A 17,296-nucleotide genomic window follows, 5' to 3' on the forward strand; every position below is an offset into this window, starting at 1 on the left:
AGAGGGAGAGGGAGAGGGAGAGGGAGAGGGAGAGGGAGAGGGAGAGGGAGAGGGAGAGGGAGAGGGAGAGATAACTGAGTGGCTAGGGAAATAGGGGAGGATCTAGGAGGAGTTGGAGGAAAGGAAAGGTTTCCTTAATTATTATAGGTATGCATGTATGTGTGTGTGCATGCATAAATATATAAATACAATCCAAGAGGCCAATTAGTGTTGCATATATATGCAATATATATGCAATATATATATAAAATGTATAATTTTAGGGTAGCCCACTTGGTATTGGGTAACCAATTAGGAAGCACCCCCCTGAGAGCACCAATTCTCCCTCTCATCAGTTAGCTACCTGTATACTTTGCCTCAGGGTGGGGCCAGGTGCCATTCCTCCCTTCTACATTTGCATGTCCTTTGGTGCTATTGATCAGGTATTATCCAGGCAGCCATATTGTTGAGGCAGTGTGAGTATCAGCTCTCCTATTTGAAAGGAAGTGTTGAGCCAACTTGCTTTTCACAGACTTCAGGACCAAACCTGTGCTGGAAGCTCACCCTGTCTTCCACCACACAGAGATAGGCCCGGAGCATTCTTGCCAACACGCTCCTTCAATAGGCTGATGGTGCTCTCTAGTGCAAAATATGTGCTGGGCTAATGAAAGGAGAGTCAAGATCTCAGAAGGCTTCTCTCTGGTTTAGGGGCACAGATGAGAAGGGAATCTTTTTTCCTATCCCTCCCCTACTTTTTCTTCACCCCTTCCCCATTGCAGTAGTCTTTGGTTTTATATCCATTTTGGCATTGGTGCTAGGGATGAGACCAGGGCCTCATGTGTGCTAGCTACCCCTGAACCATATCCCTGCTCTAGTAGTATATCTCCTTCTTCCCTCTGAAAGTAACAGAACAAGCAAATGCTTGGTTTTCAGACTCTAATTAATCAGGTGCTTAAATAATACGCTAAGAGAACAGAAAACTCAGCTTCCAAACCCAAGTGACCAAGCTTCTAATAAAGATAGTTTACTTTGCTTGATTCAAATATATAAATGTACACACACACACACACACACACACACACACACAAGTATGAGATTAGGATATTAAAATCAAAATGTTGTGAGTTTTTTGTTGTTGTTGTTGCTTTTGTTTTATGAGACAGGGTTTCTCTGTGTAGTCTTGGCTGTCCTAGAACTTGATTTGTCGACCACATTGGTCTTGAACTCACAGATATCTGCCTGCCTCTGCCCCCTGAGTGCTGGGATTAAGGGTGCGTGCCACCACTGGCTCAAAAGTTGTATTTGAAAGTTGGGACAAGAACAAAGTATCAAGTGCTTGTCAATTGCATCAATCAAAAACAAAAACAAATAAAAACAAAACAAAACAGATTTTGCCAAAGTCTTATATAAGCCATTTCCTGGGTTATAATAGTCCATAGGCCCTTCAATTATTAAGTAACAACATCACAGAGAGACTCAGGGAAGAAAGGCATCAGTGGCCACCACACACAAAAGAAAGCCATCATCCAAATGTCATTCAGAATCCTATCTGAGAGACAGAACATTTGACTCTGTGTACTTGATGACAGCAGTAAACAGAAGGCACAGGCTTAGGGGACATCAGAATGAAGCATCTGGACAGACAAGGGAGTGGGTAGGCAAGAGCCTCTCTCATTCCTGGGGCACTTGGGCTTAGAAACCAGAGGTTGTCACTCTCTCTGTCACCTACACTAAGCTGTTTTCCCTCTTAGCATTTCAGTATTTTGGATGAACACATCTTAAATCTACTGCCCCCTACTGTTCACCATTTGAGATTGAATGAGAACTAATAAAGTTATGGTCACCAGGAGGAGTTCAAGGCCAATATCCAGGACAGGGCAGAGGTTATAGCCACAGCACATCTCAACATTTGGAGGGATTTACTTCCAAGGTTCCTATGACAAAAGCCAAATTTCACAGAGTTGTCAAGTGATTCTCCCAAGACCACATATGCTTTCAAAAGGCAATACAGGCAGGCTACTATCAAAGCATTATATATTATATTGATATTACGTTCCATGGAAAGGATAGTTTTTTCATGCTTATACTAAAGATCACGTCAACTAGGAGATACAAACTCTCAGTTCTGAGTTTCTGGAAAACGGATTCTATATCAGACATCTCTCTGGATCTGTTGATTGCTACCCTACTATAGCACCATGTTTTTGTGATGATAGGGACCTACCAAACACCTGCTAGGAAAATGCTCTGTCACTGACCAGATCACTAGCCATAACTTAATTTAACAATTCTCTCACAAATGCTGATATTGGGGTTATATTTCTGAAAGGAAGAAAAGGAGGAAAAAGGGGAAGGAGAGAAGAAAGCTAGACCCTGGGAAGGCAGGGGAAAACAGGCCAACTATGTGTGGGCCGCATCAAATCACTGGGAAAGACGTTATCATGGTAATAGATGAATGGGGACAGTCACACACACACACACACACACACACACACACACACAGAGAGAGAGAGAGAGAGAGAGAGAGAGAGAGAGAGAGAGAGAGAGCCTAAACAGGCAAGCAGACCAATTATTTTCTCTTTTCCCATGGCCCAGAGGTAGAAACCACCCAGATGGTGGCCCCAGTTCCACACTGGAACTTCTGAGGAGTCATCCAGCAGGTGAAACACAGATTAGAGGCCCAGCCTGGGCAGAGGAGAAGAGACCAAGTGTCAGTGCAGGAAAGGAAGAAAGGAGAAGACCTGCCTTCCACAGGCACAGCTGGAAAAGACCACAGATCTTAAAGGGCCTTGGTTCTAATGTGGACCCCATAGCTCCCTCAGGGTGACCCATCCAGCTTCCCAGACAGGAGGCCTTTTTAAGGGGTCCTAGTCAAACTAGCACTGGCTGATTTTTCTTAAACCATCTTTTAGGTGCCTACAGCACAGTAGTCCTAGGCAATATACTTTATTATATCAACTCCATTAATGGAGTGTGCAGTCCCTTTGAATGGAAGAGTTTGGTTTCGGCAGTGACTGGGACCATACCTTTTCTGCAGCCTTACCTCACAACAGTGCACCCCTGACCTTTTCAGTGGCTTGATTAGTTTTCTGCAACAATGTTTATGATGCTCACATCAGTGAAGGAACAATACTGACAGCTAGCATTTGTTGGGCATTTACCATGTGGCTGACACAGCTCTGGGGACATTTTATATGTCACCTCACTACAGCCTACCCACAGATTTCACGCCTCTCCCTATTTCACAGAAATGGGTCCTCCAAGAGATACCCAAGTCTCTCCAGCTCGCAGGGTCCAAGCCCTGTATGAGCATCGTCTCGTATTACTTAACCTCTGAGCTCTTTGCCCTCTCCATCCACTTCTATAAAGCATCATCTTTCCTGTATTGTTAACTCTCCCCACTACACCCCAACCCACACATACTGCAAGGGAGAAGTCTTTACAAAAATAACTGTACTGTTCAAAAATGCTCTCTTTTGCTGATTGCTCTGTAACATGTTAAAGAACACAACGTCTGATGAAGCCAGTGTGTTTAAATTCCTACATTAGAAAAGAAAAATCCCAAGGGGAATGGGCGTTAGATGGAAAGGAAAAACCTCGACAAGTACCCCAAGAGGCACTAAAACCCAAATTTTCAGAACATGGTGATTTTTAGAGAAGTTGCAACTTACTCTGGAGCTCCATCTTGATCATCTGTGGAAATCATCAGCTGTCTCCAAGGGGGCAGGATGAGAGCAGCCAATGTGGCCTCTAGCAAGAAAACGAGGCTGCCTCCTATATTAACGCCTTACTGAGATGGGTTAAAACTGCTCCAGGAAGAGATACATAGCAAAGCAAAGCATATTGCAGGCCTCTTCTACGTGGTACCCATGTCTCTATATTCAAGTCATACTAAAGCCCTCCCTTTCCCATGGTTCCACACATGCTCACAATGGAAGTAGACCTCTATCATTGGGGATGCAATCTATAAGTCTAGGTAATTCCCCAGCCACTCTGGAGGATGTCGCCACATCTGGCATATATATTTCTAGACCACAGCACAGTACAAGATCACACAGCAAACAACAGAAAGATTAAAAATCAGAACTTCATCCCCAAACCTCCATGGCAGGTCAACAATGCTACGGTTGGTTCTGGGGAAATCAAAAGCTAGTGAGAGGAACTACCTGTCAAGACAGGCCAGTAGGGAACAAACACAGTCATGTGTTACAGCAGGCTATATAGTCAGATTCTGAAGCTCTGTCACCATTTCGAAGCCAAAAGGACTAGCTAAAATTAAACCTCAATAATTTGAGAGCCATTTCTTTATCTGGAAGAGGTAGTGAAGTGTGCATGCCTCGGCATCTCTGATGTTTCTGATATGTGCTGAAATGGAAGCATCAGTACATGAATGAATGCTACCAGTATTTGCTTTTTTTTTTAACACCCCCTCCTGCTGTTGTTGTTATTTAGAAAGGGTCACTTTTAGAGAAATACTGTTTCTTAAGCACTAAGATTTGAGGATACCTATTGTTTACCTGTGCCGTATCACTTTGCATTTGAACTTTCTAATAAGCAAAGGGAAGACTAAAGTGTCAGACCACCAAAGCCACCTCCTGGCCTTAAGAGATTCTATCTTCCTCAATCCAGAAACTGCCAAACACATTCCTGCTTGCTTTGGGAATTAACAAAATTTCTTACCCACCTCCTAGTGGATGAACCTCGAAGCTTTAGAGGAAGCCGCCACGGAGTCTTGATCTGGTCAGTTGCCCCAGTTCACTTTCCTCCTGGAGCTGGTATCAGAAAATGCAAGCAGGACCCCAGGCAGCCCAAACATCTCTTTTACTGAGTCTCTGCAAATCTGAGCCCTTCCGGAGGCAGGCAGCAGGCTCAAACCCAAACCAGTCTGCTTTTGCATTCCCTCCCAGAGAGCGCCCTCCCTAGAAGCGGTCCCAGCAGGAGATCCACCAAGCTGGAGACACGACTGGTGCCCTTGTTCTAGGCCTGCCTGAGTCCTGGAATTGTCTTCTCAAGAACAGATCTTCTCTAAACTCGCCGACTTCACGATTATCTGAAGGAAGTCACAGACCCCAGTCTCTGCGTCATCAGCTGAGTCTGAGCCAGACCTGGGAGACCAGTCAGCTGCTCACAAAGCCGGGCCACTGAACCAGGAAATGTGCAGCTCATCCAAAAAAAATAATAATAACTGTCACGGAGTGCCTGGCAGAGCTGAAGAAGTCGCTGTTCGCAGTTCCAAAGCCTGCATCCTCCGCATGCTAATGAGGCTGTGATGTCAGCAAGTCAGTCACAGCATCTGGACGTCCCAGTCTGGCCGCCCAGGGTTGAGATTTATTTACATGTAAATTAGCCTCGCCTTCCAAATCAATAATCCCTAAACCAAAGTGTTGGTGTGTGTGTGTGTGGGGGGGGGGGAGCTAATGCAAAGGCTCCGCTCTGTAGCCTCCAAAGGAGCAGAAAAGAAAAAAAAAATCACATCTCAGAGAGGCTTGAAAGACACATGGCTGTTCGCCCCCACCTTCTTTTAAAAAGCAACATACCAGAGATCTTAGCTGGGCACAGTTATAGTCTGGGTGACTGGTTCAGATCAGAAATTGTACCAGACCTGCAGCCAGAACTACATCAGTCTCTCTCCCGCCTCACTCCCCTTCTCCCTTCTCCCTCCCCCCTCTGTTTGTCTGTCTGCGCTCGCTCTCTCTCTCTCTCTCTCTCTCTCTCTCTCTCTCTCTCTCTCCCTCCCTCCCTCCCTCCCTCTCTCCCTTCACTCCCCTTCTCCTCCCTCTTTCTCTCCTCTCCTCCTCCTTTCCTCTTCTCTCTCTCCCTCCCTTCTTCCTTCCCTCCCACCTTTCCCATCTCTCCTCTCTCTCTTGCTGTGCTCTCTCTCTCTTCAAATGCTGTACTTTTTTCTTCCTTCAATGTTCATTCCAGAGTGTCAACCGTTTGCTGCTCCCGGATCAAGTCACCTTTGGGATTCTATGAACCCCAGAATAAAATGCATTCAGTTTTCCCCGCTAACTTGGGTTGTGACTAGGCCACATGTAACTCTTGACTCCTTAACTCCAATTTCAAGTGAGCACAGGAGACAACATTGTCACAAACCTGGCAGGAGAGTCTGAGGACCCTCGGGCACTTAGATAGCACTGCCCCCTTGGTTTCTATTCCAAGGGTCAGAAAACAGGCAGAATGAAGACAGGCTTTCCCCCATGTTCCCCTGGGATTTCAGCAAGGGTAAGCCAGATCTTCCGCTGCTGGGCCTTAGAAGGAACATCTTTAAATACCTTGGAGCTCCCTATCTTCCTGCACCACAAGAAGCCATTCAATTAATTAGAAGCAAAGAAAGAAAACCAAAACAAAATAAAACCAAAGAACCCAGAGTTGAAACACTAGGGTTTAGATTCTGCCTTTAGTTCCTGGTAGCTAAGTGATCTTAGACAAATAATTTAACCTGTGAGGTCTTCAGACCTTATGTGTACCATTCTCTCATCAGAGTAACATTTATGTGTATGTGTGTGCTTATGTGTGATTGGGGGGTGGGGTGGGGCGGCGAGTGCACATAGGTATGCATGCAGAGATCAGAGAATAGCCTTTGGAGCTGTTCCTCAGGTGTTTTTTGGCCTGACACCAAGTAGACTAGCCTGGCTTGCTAGGGAGTCTTATGGTCCATCTGTCCCTGCCTTCCCAGTACAGGGATTGCAAGCTGGAGCCTCCAGGCCTGACATTTTTTTTCCATGGGTTCTGGAGCTGGGGTTTAGGTTCTCATGCCTGAAGGCAAGCACTTCACCATCTGAGCCATCTCCTGAGCCCCATAAATAAAGGTTTAATAGACATACACTTTATACTACACAGGCTATAGGGGCTGGGCATTTCCGTAGCCTCTGCACTCACTGAGTTTATGTACCAATGTGCAAAAATCGAAGTACAGACGCAGACTAGTCAACTATGGCGACAGTGAACAAAATGCCCTTCCATCTAATAAATAATGACAATATCTGGGCTTTTCAATGAAGCAAGAAAAAAATTTACCTAGATGTTTAATCTACCAGGGTTGCTATGTTTTCCTGAATATTTTTTTCTCCGTTGTCATCTCCTATTGCCTTAAAGTAATTTTCTTTCCATGTCCCCTGTTAGTCCCCAGGTCAGGTAAAGAGTAGGTACAAAACAGCAGTATGGACCCTGACCCTCAGACAATTAAAAACTATGGGCAAGTGCTGTGTGTGTGCATGTGTGTGTGCATGTGCGTGTGTGCATTTGAGAGGGAGGGAGCTGTCAGCTGCAGAGGCTGAGGGAGGCCCAGTCCATCATGTGCAGAGGTCCCCAGAGGACAAAGCAGCCAGTGCAGCTCCTCACCCCCACCCCACGTCTGCCAGGGAGCCTACTGTGAAGAGACCTGCCCTTTCAGCTGGAGCTTCTGAAGCTTCAAATGAATTTCTTTGTTGGATGTTGAGAAGGTAAATTGTGTCTTTTGTTAATACATAATTGTATTAATAATGCTTAATCATTTCTTCCAAAGGTTGTTCCCCCCCCCCCCCGCTCACACTCACAGAAGACCTTTATGATTAACAACATGGGACCTGGGAATAACTTTTTACCCAGAGAAATGGAATATGAGACACACTCTGTTTTAGGTCCCCAATGCACAGAACTCAAAGCACGCAGGGAGTCATATGGCCATGCCCACTCTCACCATTCTTCAAAAGGTCATTTAATAAAATAGTTTGGAGCCACCAATGGCCCAGTAGAAATGGTCCAACTTCGGGGTGGCCAGGGAAAAATCTTTTCAACTTGCTTGTGGCCCAGTTTTAGCAGATGAAGATGGCACACCACACTCTGACCTTCTCAGCATTACTACATGGGGATCATGAGATGTGATTCACAAGTGATTGACAATGAGGAAGAGAATTGGAAAGGAGAAAGTAACTTGAGACTCATCTTCAGCCGGGACAGATCTGACACAAGGCTACAGATTTCATAAGAATTGGTAGTGGAGCACGGAATTCATAATATGGTATGGAACTGGTAACAGAGTATACAGCCCATCATGGATGATTTGGGGTCCATTTCTCTGATTTGGAGCCTGATGCTATCTTGCTGCTAGTGATGAAACTCTGGGATGTCCTTGCACATGCTAGGTGAGCCCTCCATCACTGAATAGTACTGACAGCCCCGAAGCCCAGGGTTAGGGACTGTAAAATAGGATGCTAACAGTAAGTAGCTTCACAGAGCTGTTGGAGAACTAACCATTTAACTGAGCGATTTCAAGGGCTGAAAGGAAGACTTTAAAATCACTCCTACTCTTAAGGGTATACCCTCAAATTTCCACCTTATGTGGATAAGCTTCTGACATGCCCTATTTTATATACACCAACACAAACACCTTTGACTCCTAAAAGTCTAGGTAAGAAAACATAAAACAATACAAACAAACAAAACAAAACACCCCCCCCCCCAAAAAAAACCTGATCAACCAAGAGAGAAACATTTCTGTTTCTGAAACTGTATATTGGAACAAACCAATCAAAGACACTCGTCACACACAGTGAGGTGGCTCCTAATAAACCAGAGTTGAAATGTCTCTGAAATACCTGACCCGCCAATCATCGTAGCTATCCAAATGTGGCACACTCCCAGTGGCAGTGTTTCTTCTTGTGAACATGAGGCTGCCATGGAACTGGAGCTCACTGCCACAGCCAGCATCATAAGAAAGTACCAAACCACCCATCACTGTCTTTGGAAAAGATTGACATTCAAAATTCAAAGTTAAGGCTTTTGCGCTCTTAGGAAGCTGAACAAGCATCGACTCTCTCCTACGCCAGTGTCTATTTGAGTATTTGTGAAATGTGTGCTTCGTCAACTCGTTATCTGGTGGTGCTGGGAACCAAACATTACTCAAGCTCCTTCTACTTGTCAGCCACTGGGGATTCTATGGTCACCAAGACAGAAATGGGTCTAGCCTTCAAGAGCTTTGTAATGAAAAGAGAAGACAATGAAATAATCCATTCGGGTGGGATATGTGTGTTATGAGAGGACCTACGTGGCCCTTAAGAGGTCTAGTGACCATTCAAGGGGCATTCCAAAGCTCAGTGTATGGAGGAGGCAGGATATCTATGAATCAGGAACGCACAGACTGTTAAAGTAATGGTCTGCATGTAGATTAATTACTTACGGTGCTCTTCATTCCGGAGACAATTCTGTTGAGGAGTTTTTAAAATACTTTTTATACATATTCAACAAGATCATGCAAGAACTACTTGAGTCAGTTCAGAGGCCCACTGGTATACGCTGAGCTCGTATTGTGTGGGTTGTGCTTATAACAGAGGACAGCCCTACACTGATGAGTAGATCATGGGCAGAGTAGAGAAGAGCAGGCAGTATGTATACAAGGCATATACACCCATCAAGAATCCATTACAGGCTAGTAAAACGAACGTGAATGCTGACATTTAGACCTCTGTATTTAGCATGGGAGATGGAAAACTGCAGTAGTGACAACAGGAAAGGGGAAAAGATAGTGAGACTGTGTCGAACCAGGTAAAAAGGACCAGGGAAACTCACTTGAGCTATGCTTCAGGTCAAAGCAATTCTTGCTTTTTTTTTTTTTTTTTTTTTTTTTTGGAAACAATTTTCTATGAGGAAGGCATATCCTAAACATGATATGATATTTAGAAGCTATAAATAGGAAAACAAATCCTGGTGAAATTGCCAAGGTCAACTTTTAGTAGCTGGGAAGGGCATCTAGGCAGGAGGGGAAGCAGTAGATTGGTATTGATAACAAATAGAGAATTAAAAACCTTGGCAACATGGGTAAGGGATACAGGGCAGAACCAGGATAACAATGGCAGCTAATAAAGAGACTGCTCCACGAAAAGGGAGAGCAAATCATCACTGGACTCCAGAAGGCACTGGTTAGAACTGTGTTAGAGAATTACAAGGGAAGGCTTTGTGAGTCTTTCTGGTTAGCTGGTTAGCATAGAGAAAGGAAGGCAAGTGGTGACAAGTACCAGGACAGCCTAGAAGGTCTTATGAGGAAGGGTGTAATGAGCACTTTTCATCTCCATCTACATAAGTATTAAGTACCTATGGGATGAATAGAATGAATGATGAACATTAAATGAACCTACGTAAGGCTTTTGAGCCCCGAGATAAGAGCTGGTGTGGATCACTTAGATGATGGTATTTTCATTTTTGAAGAAATTAAAAAAGATAAAGACCATCATAGCTGGTTAAGGTTAAGACCTTCCATGAAATCCTAGTTACTACTAAAGAGACATTACAAAGGCTTCAAACCACTCATCTGATAAGAATCATTTAACTTAAATGATTTTAACTTAAAATAACTTGGTTTAAAAAAAACCAAGTGTGCATTTTGTGTGTGTGTGCATATATGCACTCATGTGGATATGTAGTTTAAAATAGTCTGTTCTGAAGGTTTTCTGATAATCAGACATCAATGGGGGTGGGGAGGGTGACAAAGAACTGTCATATTAATGAGGACAGAGCAGATGATAGCATAATAGTCAATGTCAGATTTCTGCAGTTTAACACAGGAAGCATTGATTTCTCAGTCAGGCAAGGCTGATGAGGGGAAGAAGGGGGGATAGGGCAGGGAATGTAGGCTTTGTAGATACTTCCCTCCAAGCTGTGACTCAAAGATCTATCCCAGTTCCCTGTTGTGTCTCTGATTTCAACCTGTAATTTCCAAGTTCCAAAAACACAAGAAATGAGACATGAATAGGTTTCCATGTGATTCATCTTGAAGATGAATAATATCACTTTGATTGATCAAGCCAGCTCTATGACGTCATCCAACTGGAAGGAGGCTGAGAAGCATATGTACCAGAAGAAGAGGAAACACAGACCATAAAAACATCTGCACGGCATGTCACAGGTCAACTTTAATTTTTGCTGTATAAAGACATTTAAAAAGCACAATCTATTAAAACTAGAATGTCAGAAAAGAGTGGGGTCTTTAGCATGTGAAAGCAACCTGTATTCATTGGGTAGTTCCAAATTAACACTTGGGATCAAAACAGCACATGCTATAGCCAACAGGGAGACAATGAAAATATATATTCTGACTTTTTATTATCACTCAGGCAATAGTCTCCACACCAAGTTACCTTTCAAGGAACACATGTTTGAAGTGTGTAGCATTTCTGCTATGAAGGCAGAGGCAGAAGGTACCCACAGTGACAGAGCTAGCTTCTCAGAAGGATGTCCTCAATGGCTTCTGACCACTTTTCCAATTGAGATTCATACTGTCTTATGTAAGAGCCTAAAAACATGATCTAGATATAATCTAGTTATTTTGCCTCCCAGGTACAGGTTTGTGGTGACAACAGCCTATTCTAGCCTTGGTTTTGCCTACAATATAGAGATGTCTATTATTCAAGCTTAAGCTGGAAGGGGGTGACACACACCTTTGATCCCAGCACTTGGGAGGTAGAAGCAGAAGGATCTCTGAGTTTGAGACTAGCCTGGTCTACAAAGGGAGTTCTAGGACAGCCAGGGCTACACAAAAGAAACATTATCTCAAAAAGTCCCTCCCCCAAAAAGAAGGAAAGAAGGAAAGAGAGAAAGAAAGAAAGAAAGAAAGAAAGAAAGAAAGAGAGAGAGAGAAAGAAAGAAAGATAGATTATATAAATGCTTTATAGAGTAGTTTATGTGTCAAACTGCAGTTTTCACTTGGTTTTCAGAGCAAGGCACAAAAGGATTTGCTACAACACATACCATTGTTCATAACAGACACAAGGATAAGCTCCCACCTTCCCAGGCTTTTACTTTGTCCATTTATGAAAACCCCTATTATGAATACTCCACAGATCACTGACATTTCTAGATCTTATGAAAAACTATCTGCCACATTTTAAATTTAGAAAAACAATATCCTGTATTTTTCTTATCATCTTAGGAATTGCCACATTTCATATACTTTAATTAGCTTTGGTTCCAATAATGAAATGCATACAATTTTAACATCAGCTTTTATCCAAATTTAATTATATTAATTAAAATATGAGATATAGACAAGATATATTATACATATCAAAATAAAGGGCTACTAAATCCTATGCTTACTCACACCAAAAAGTTTAAAATTATGTTAATGATTTAAACAGGCTTACTTCTTCATGCTTTTATTAACATATCATTAAACTGACATGACGTGCTAATAATTAAATAGGTTTTTAATTAAGGAAAAATATATAGCTGTATTTATTCTGGCAGCTTTTTGAATTACTGGTTCCATCAACCAGCTGAGTAGAAATGCAGGTTTCTACTGTAGAGAATAAGCCACTCCCTGTAGAGGATGCTCCTAACATCTTCCAAAAGCAGCTATACTTTGCACATCAGCTGCTGGGCTCCAGCTATGGTTCTATATCCTCAGCTTTCTCCCTCTCGGGGTGTCCAGATGTCCTTGCACAACAGGTTGGAAGGATGAAGCAGAGTCCAGAACGAGTGAGGGTCTGCACGATTCTGGTCCAGCTGGGAGTTAGTGCCAAGGGGGTGGGAGTGAGGGAAAGAGAGAAAAGGCCTTCTGATCTTAGTGTTAAAGCTCTGTTAGACTAGCCGGGCGGTGGTGGCACACGCCTTTAATCCCAGCACTTGGGAGGCAGAGGCAGGTGGATTTCTGAGTTCGAGGCCAGCCTGGTCTACAGAGTGAGTTCCAGGACAGCCTGGACTACACAGAGAAACCCTGTCTCGAAAAACAAACAAACAAACAAACAAACAAACAAACAAACAAACAGCTCTGTTAGACAAAGGCCTTCTCTGATTATCTTCAATGAAACAACTGTCTTAGCCAGTCTTAGCCTGTACACATATCTTTATTCGGAGTGGGCTTGCACACATATACTTTATTCTGAGTGAACCAGGGTTATATACAGACCTTAGAGAGTGGGAAGGAGTTTTCAGGGTAAATGAAAATCAGTGGTTAGAGTTTACAATTCTGTGAGAACATTATTTGTATGGAAAGGCATTCCAGGAATCCCAGGTACTTTCTGGGTGGATTTTTATTGGGAAAAAAGGAAGTTTGTAGGTCTGCCAAGGACTATTCAACCTTCCTCAGATAGGCGTGGGGATTCAGCAATCCCAGACAAAGTCAGAGAAGGAGAAACCCTGCTGGTAAAGGGAGTCCTCCATTTTGCACAGAGCTTAGAGAAGCTCTCCCATCATGGTAGACTTAGACCTTAATTAGCAGGGTTTACCCACAGAGACACCTCTTGAGAGTACTGTGGTAAAATATAAAGTATCCTAGAAGAAAGACTGGAAAAACTATCTGTCTCACAAAGTAGTGAATAGACAGTAAAGATTTTCCCTGGAAAAATTATCCTGGGAGAGAAAACATTACAGATGGACAACCTGACATGGTTTTTCACAGGGAACAAGGACCAAGTGCCAGGTGCTCTACGTGCAAGACACCACTTAGTCCTTATCTAATGTAAATTTTTACCATCATGGACCATACAGACAGAGATTCTGAGGCTCAAGGAGGATATACTAATAGAACAAGGATCCATAATTGAGATCTATTCCTGGGTCATTACAGCATCCATGGTCCTTCCTTCAATTCAAGCTTCACAGCTTTCAAAGCCCAGGTGTCATTATCATACTCTGAGTATAATATGTTGAAAATAACTTTCTAAGAAAAACATAGAGCACAGAGTGTTCTCTGTTCCTCTCAATGGTGGATTGCTTTATACAAAGAAAGAACACATGGGGTTTACCTCAGAGGCTTTTTCCTTTAGAGTTCTTGTTCTATGGCACACTCTTTCATTAGTGGTGGCGATACTCTCTTAATAACAATGATAGTGCTTTGGAGGAGAATGGCTTCCATAGGCTTTGAGATTTGAATGCTTAGTCCCCAGCTGGTGGAACTGTTGGGGAGGATTAGGAGGAGTGTCACTGAGGGTTGGCTTTGAGTTTTCAAAAAGCCCATGCTATTCCCAGTTAGCTCTCTCTGACTCATACTTGTGGATACAGAACTTGCTCTGCTACTGTTCCAGTACCATGCTTGCTTCCTTGTTCCCTGTCATAGACTCCAACCCTCTGGAGCTGTAAGCCCCAATAAACTCTTTCTTCTGTAAGATGCCTTGGTCATGGTGTTTCTTCACAACAATAGAAAAGTAACTAAGAAAGCAACAATGATATAAATAATGTTACTCTAACTAAAGTCACGTTATTTGGAACAGGTGCTGTATCTTTGTTGCTCTTTAGTACTCTGTTCCAAAAAAAACCCTGGCACCCTGTGGCCTGACAACTGATGATTACTTGCTGAGAAATATCTGACAATTTTTCCTATCTAGAAATTGTAGGGCGTTTGGGATTACTTCTGCAATCACAGCTCCCTGATTACTGCACTCTGACCAGTTTTGGGGAGTGAGGAAGCAAAAGGTGGATGCCATAATCTCCTGTGGTTCTAACTTTTCAGTCTCTTTTCCAAGCTCATCCTTGTCTCACTGAGAGCTCCATGCAGGAGAACTCTTAGCCGGCTCTGCTGTTGAGTTTCTTCTATTTTTTCTCTTCTTATTCATGACTTAGATCTAGTCTAAGGTTATAAGTTCTGTCTTGATGCTAGTGTATTAAGCCCAAACTCTTCCCATCAACTCCGGGCTTACATATCTACTGCCACATTATATCTAAATGTAGATGTCAGAGGCTTCTCAACTACCGTGTTTGTACCATATCCTCCACAAACATGCTTTAGCTCCTGACAGTGAAATATTAGCTAATGGAAACTCCATCATCACAACGGAAAAAGAGCAAATTCCTTTGAGATTGCATTTATATATTTCTTTCTCTTACCCTTTAGCTTGTAAGTTATATGAGGGAAAACCTATATTTCATATCCCAAATACAGTTTGCTTCATGTCTTCTCACAAACACTAGAATACAATCATACCATCCATATATCTACATATCATTTATGTATTTACATTAGATATCTATAGCTATATTTGTGCTACAACAAACTTGAATAGTTTCCAACAAATACTTGGTGGCTTGCCAAAATTAAGACATTTACTAATCTTGTTTTGAACACTAACTATTTTCCAGCCCTTACCTAATCCTATGGAGTTAGATATTGGCTCTACCCAATGTCTTTCTTCTGCTTCCATTGTTATCACTGCAGTCTGAGCCACTGCCAGTCTCTCCTGTATGCAGATCCAGGTTATCACAACTCAGCCTTCCTCTTGGTGGATTGCCGCCTTTCTTTAGTGTATTCACACAATGGCACCTCTGTGTGGGTCTCTTTGGGAGATTGGATTATGCCAGACTGCACAAAATCCACCAACCCTGCTCTTGTCTGATGGTGCTGTTGCAGATCTAGGCCACTCACTTCCCTAACACCCTCTCCTGTGGCTCTCAGCCTTTTTATAACCCAAATACTGGGTCTTGAACATGCTAGGCTCATGCCTCCCTCTGAGCTTTTGCATTTGCTCTGCCTCTGAAACAGTCTGTCCTGTGGACAGTAGCATGGCTCATTGTCAACTTTTCAAATCTAGCATTACCCTGTGAGGCTTTTGTACCCTATGTGAGAATAACCCCTTCCTCATTCCTAATACTACCAAAACTTTTTTGACTTTTCCCCTTTGACATTCTCTTAAAACCATTTTGTTGAGACATACTTTACACAGTATACAATTCACACATTTAAAGTGAACCAATTCATAGTTCTAGTATATTCACAACCTTTGCTATGGGCTAATTTTAGAATTTTAACTGACCTACAAAGAAACTCACTAATAAGTTGCTCCCTAGTGGCCTTGCTATTTTGGACTTAGGCAAACATTCATCTACTTTGTATATGCAAATATTCCAATTCAGCACATTTCATACAATTAAAATTTATCATATGCAAGCTTTTGTGAATGATTATTTCTTTAGTATAATATTTTTTGAAAAATTAATTTATGTTGTTGCTTATATCAGAACTTCATTCCTATTGTCAAATTCAATATTGTATGGTATAATGTTGTGGTTTGGAGATAAAGTAGCCCCCAAAGGGGACATTGTTCCCCATCTGGTGGCACTACTGAGAGCATCATAAAGATTGTGAGGACACTGACTTCAACAGTGGATGCTGTTATTAATTACACATTGATTATATACCCATATTAATGATATATAATTGCATAATGATGGGTTTTATTATAACACATATATAATGCTTTGCTTTCATCTATTAAATGGTACAAACTGTATGTGCTCTTGTGAATGGATGCGTAAATGTGGAGGTACATGTGCATGCACACACATGATGTTAAATGTCTTTCTAAATTGCTCTCTATTTAATACACTGAAGAGGGTCTCTCTGTGAACTCAGACCTCACCATTTCATTTGGTTAGCTTGGCTTGCTGTAGGGGTCCTGTCTTTGTCTCCCACCAGCTAGGATCACCACTGCCTGTCATGTCCACTCAGCTTTCACACATATTCTGGGGATCTGAATTCTAGTCTTCACACATGCACAGTAAGTGTGTCATTCCCAAGGCATCCCAGAGACCTCATTATGACATTTCCGTGTTTGTACACAATGCATTTTGCTCATTTGTTTTCACCCTCACTGGTAGTCTCTTTTGTCCCTCTCAATCTGCTGGTCCCCTCCTCTTCTCGACTTGGCCTCTTCTATTTTTAGGGGGTTTTGTTTGTTTGTCTGTGACCTAATGATTTTCATCATGGTTATTTTGAGAATCATAGACTCTTACTGATAACTATTACCACTGGGGGAAAAAAAAAGCATTGCTTCCTTCCCCAGAAATCACCCACTGTCTCTAGATCTTTGGGGCAAGGAGGTTTTTATGAACCCACAATGGACTCCACAGCATGATGCTAACAGGCCCACTCTCACACAGGTCTTGTTCAGGTCATCACAGCTGGTGTGAGTGCAAGAGGGCCACAGCCACATCTACCCGGAGACAGCCTTCTATTGTTTCTGTTCCTGTTACCGCCATGTTCCCTGGGTGTTGTTGGAGGGGGTGATTCAGTGTCCCATTTGTGGCTGAGCTTAAATAGTTATTTCTTTTCAGCACTCTGACCAGTTATAAGCCTCTTAGAATTAAACGATGTAACAAACCAACCTAACAGACATGTACAAGAGTATTCAACCCAAACCCCAAGAACATATGGTCTACTCCTCACATGACATCCTAGGACACAAAACAAGTGTTAAGAAACTCAGAAAATTAAAATAACTCCATGTACTCTGCCTGGCCACAATGTAAATCAACAGTAAAAAAAAATTAGAAAGTATACAACTCACTGAGATTAAATGGCGCATTACTGAATGAGGGTCTTTGTGAGCTATGCACTAGATAGGAGTTA

General features: G+C 42.6%; 1 protein-coding gene across 4 annotated transcripts in view; it reads right to left on the minus strand.

The window, feature by feature from the left end:
• Window positions 1–17,296, minus strand: part of Prickle2 (prickle planar cell polarity protein 2) — a 321,687-nt gene that overhangs the window by 101,814 nt on the left and 202,577 nt on the right. Inside the window, exon 1 of one of the 4 annotated variants that reach the window (XM_034511817.2) lies at window positions 4,664–5,230. The exons of the other annotated variants lie outside the window; for them this stretch is intronic. The gene's annotated coding sequence lies outside the window, so the exon portion shown is untranslated. Of the gene's footprint in view, window positions 1–4,663; window positions 5,231–17,296 lie in introns of those variants that run through there. 4 annotated transcript variants of the gene reach the window in all.

The sequence above is a fragment of the Arvicanthis niloticus genome, chromosome 9, assembly GCF_011762505.2.
Source record: "Arvicanthis niloticus isolate mArvNil1 chromosome 9, mArvNil1.pat.X, whole genome shotgun sequence".
Lineage (NCBI taxonomy): Eukaryota > Metazoa > Chordata > Mammalia > Rodentia > Muridae > Arvicanthis > Arvicanthis niloticus.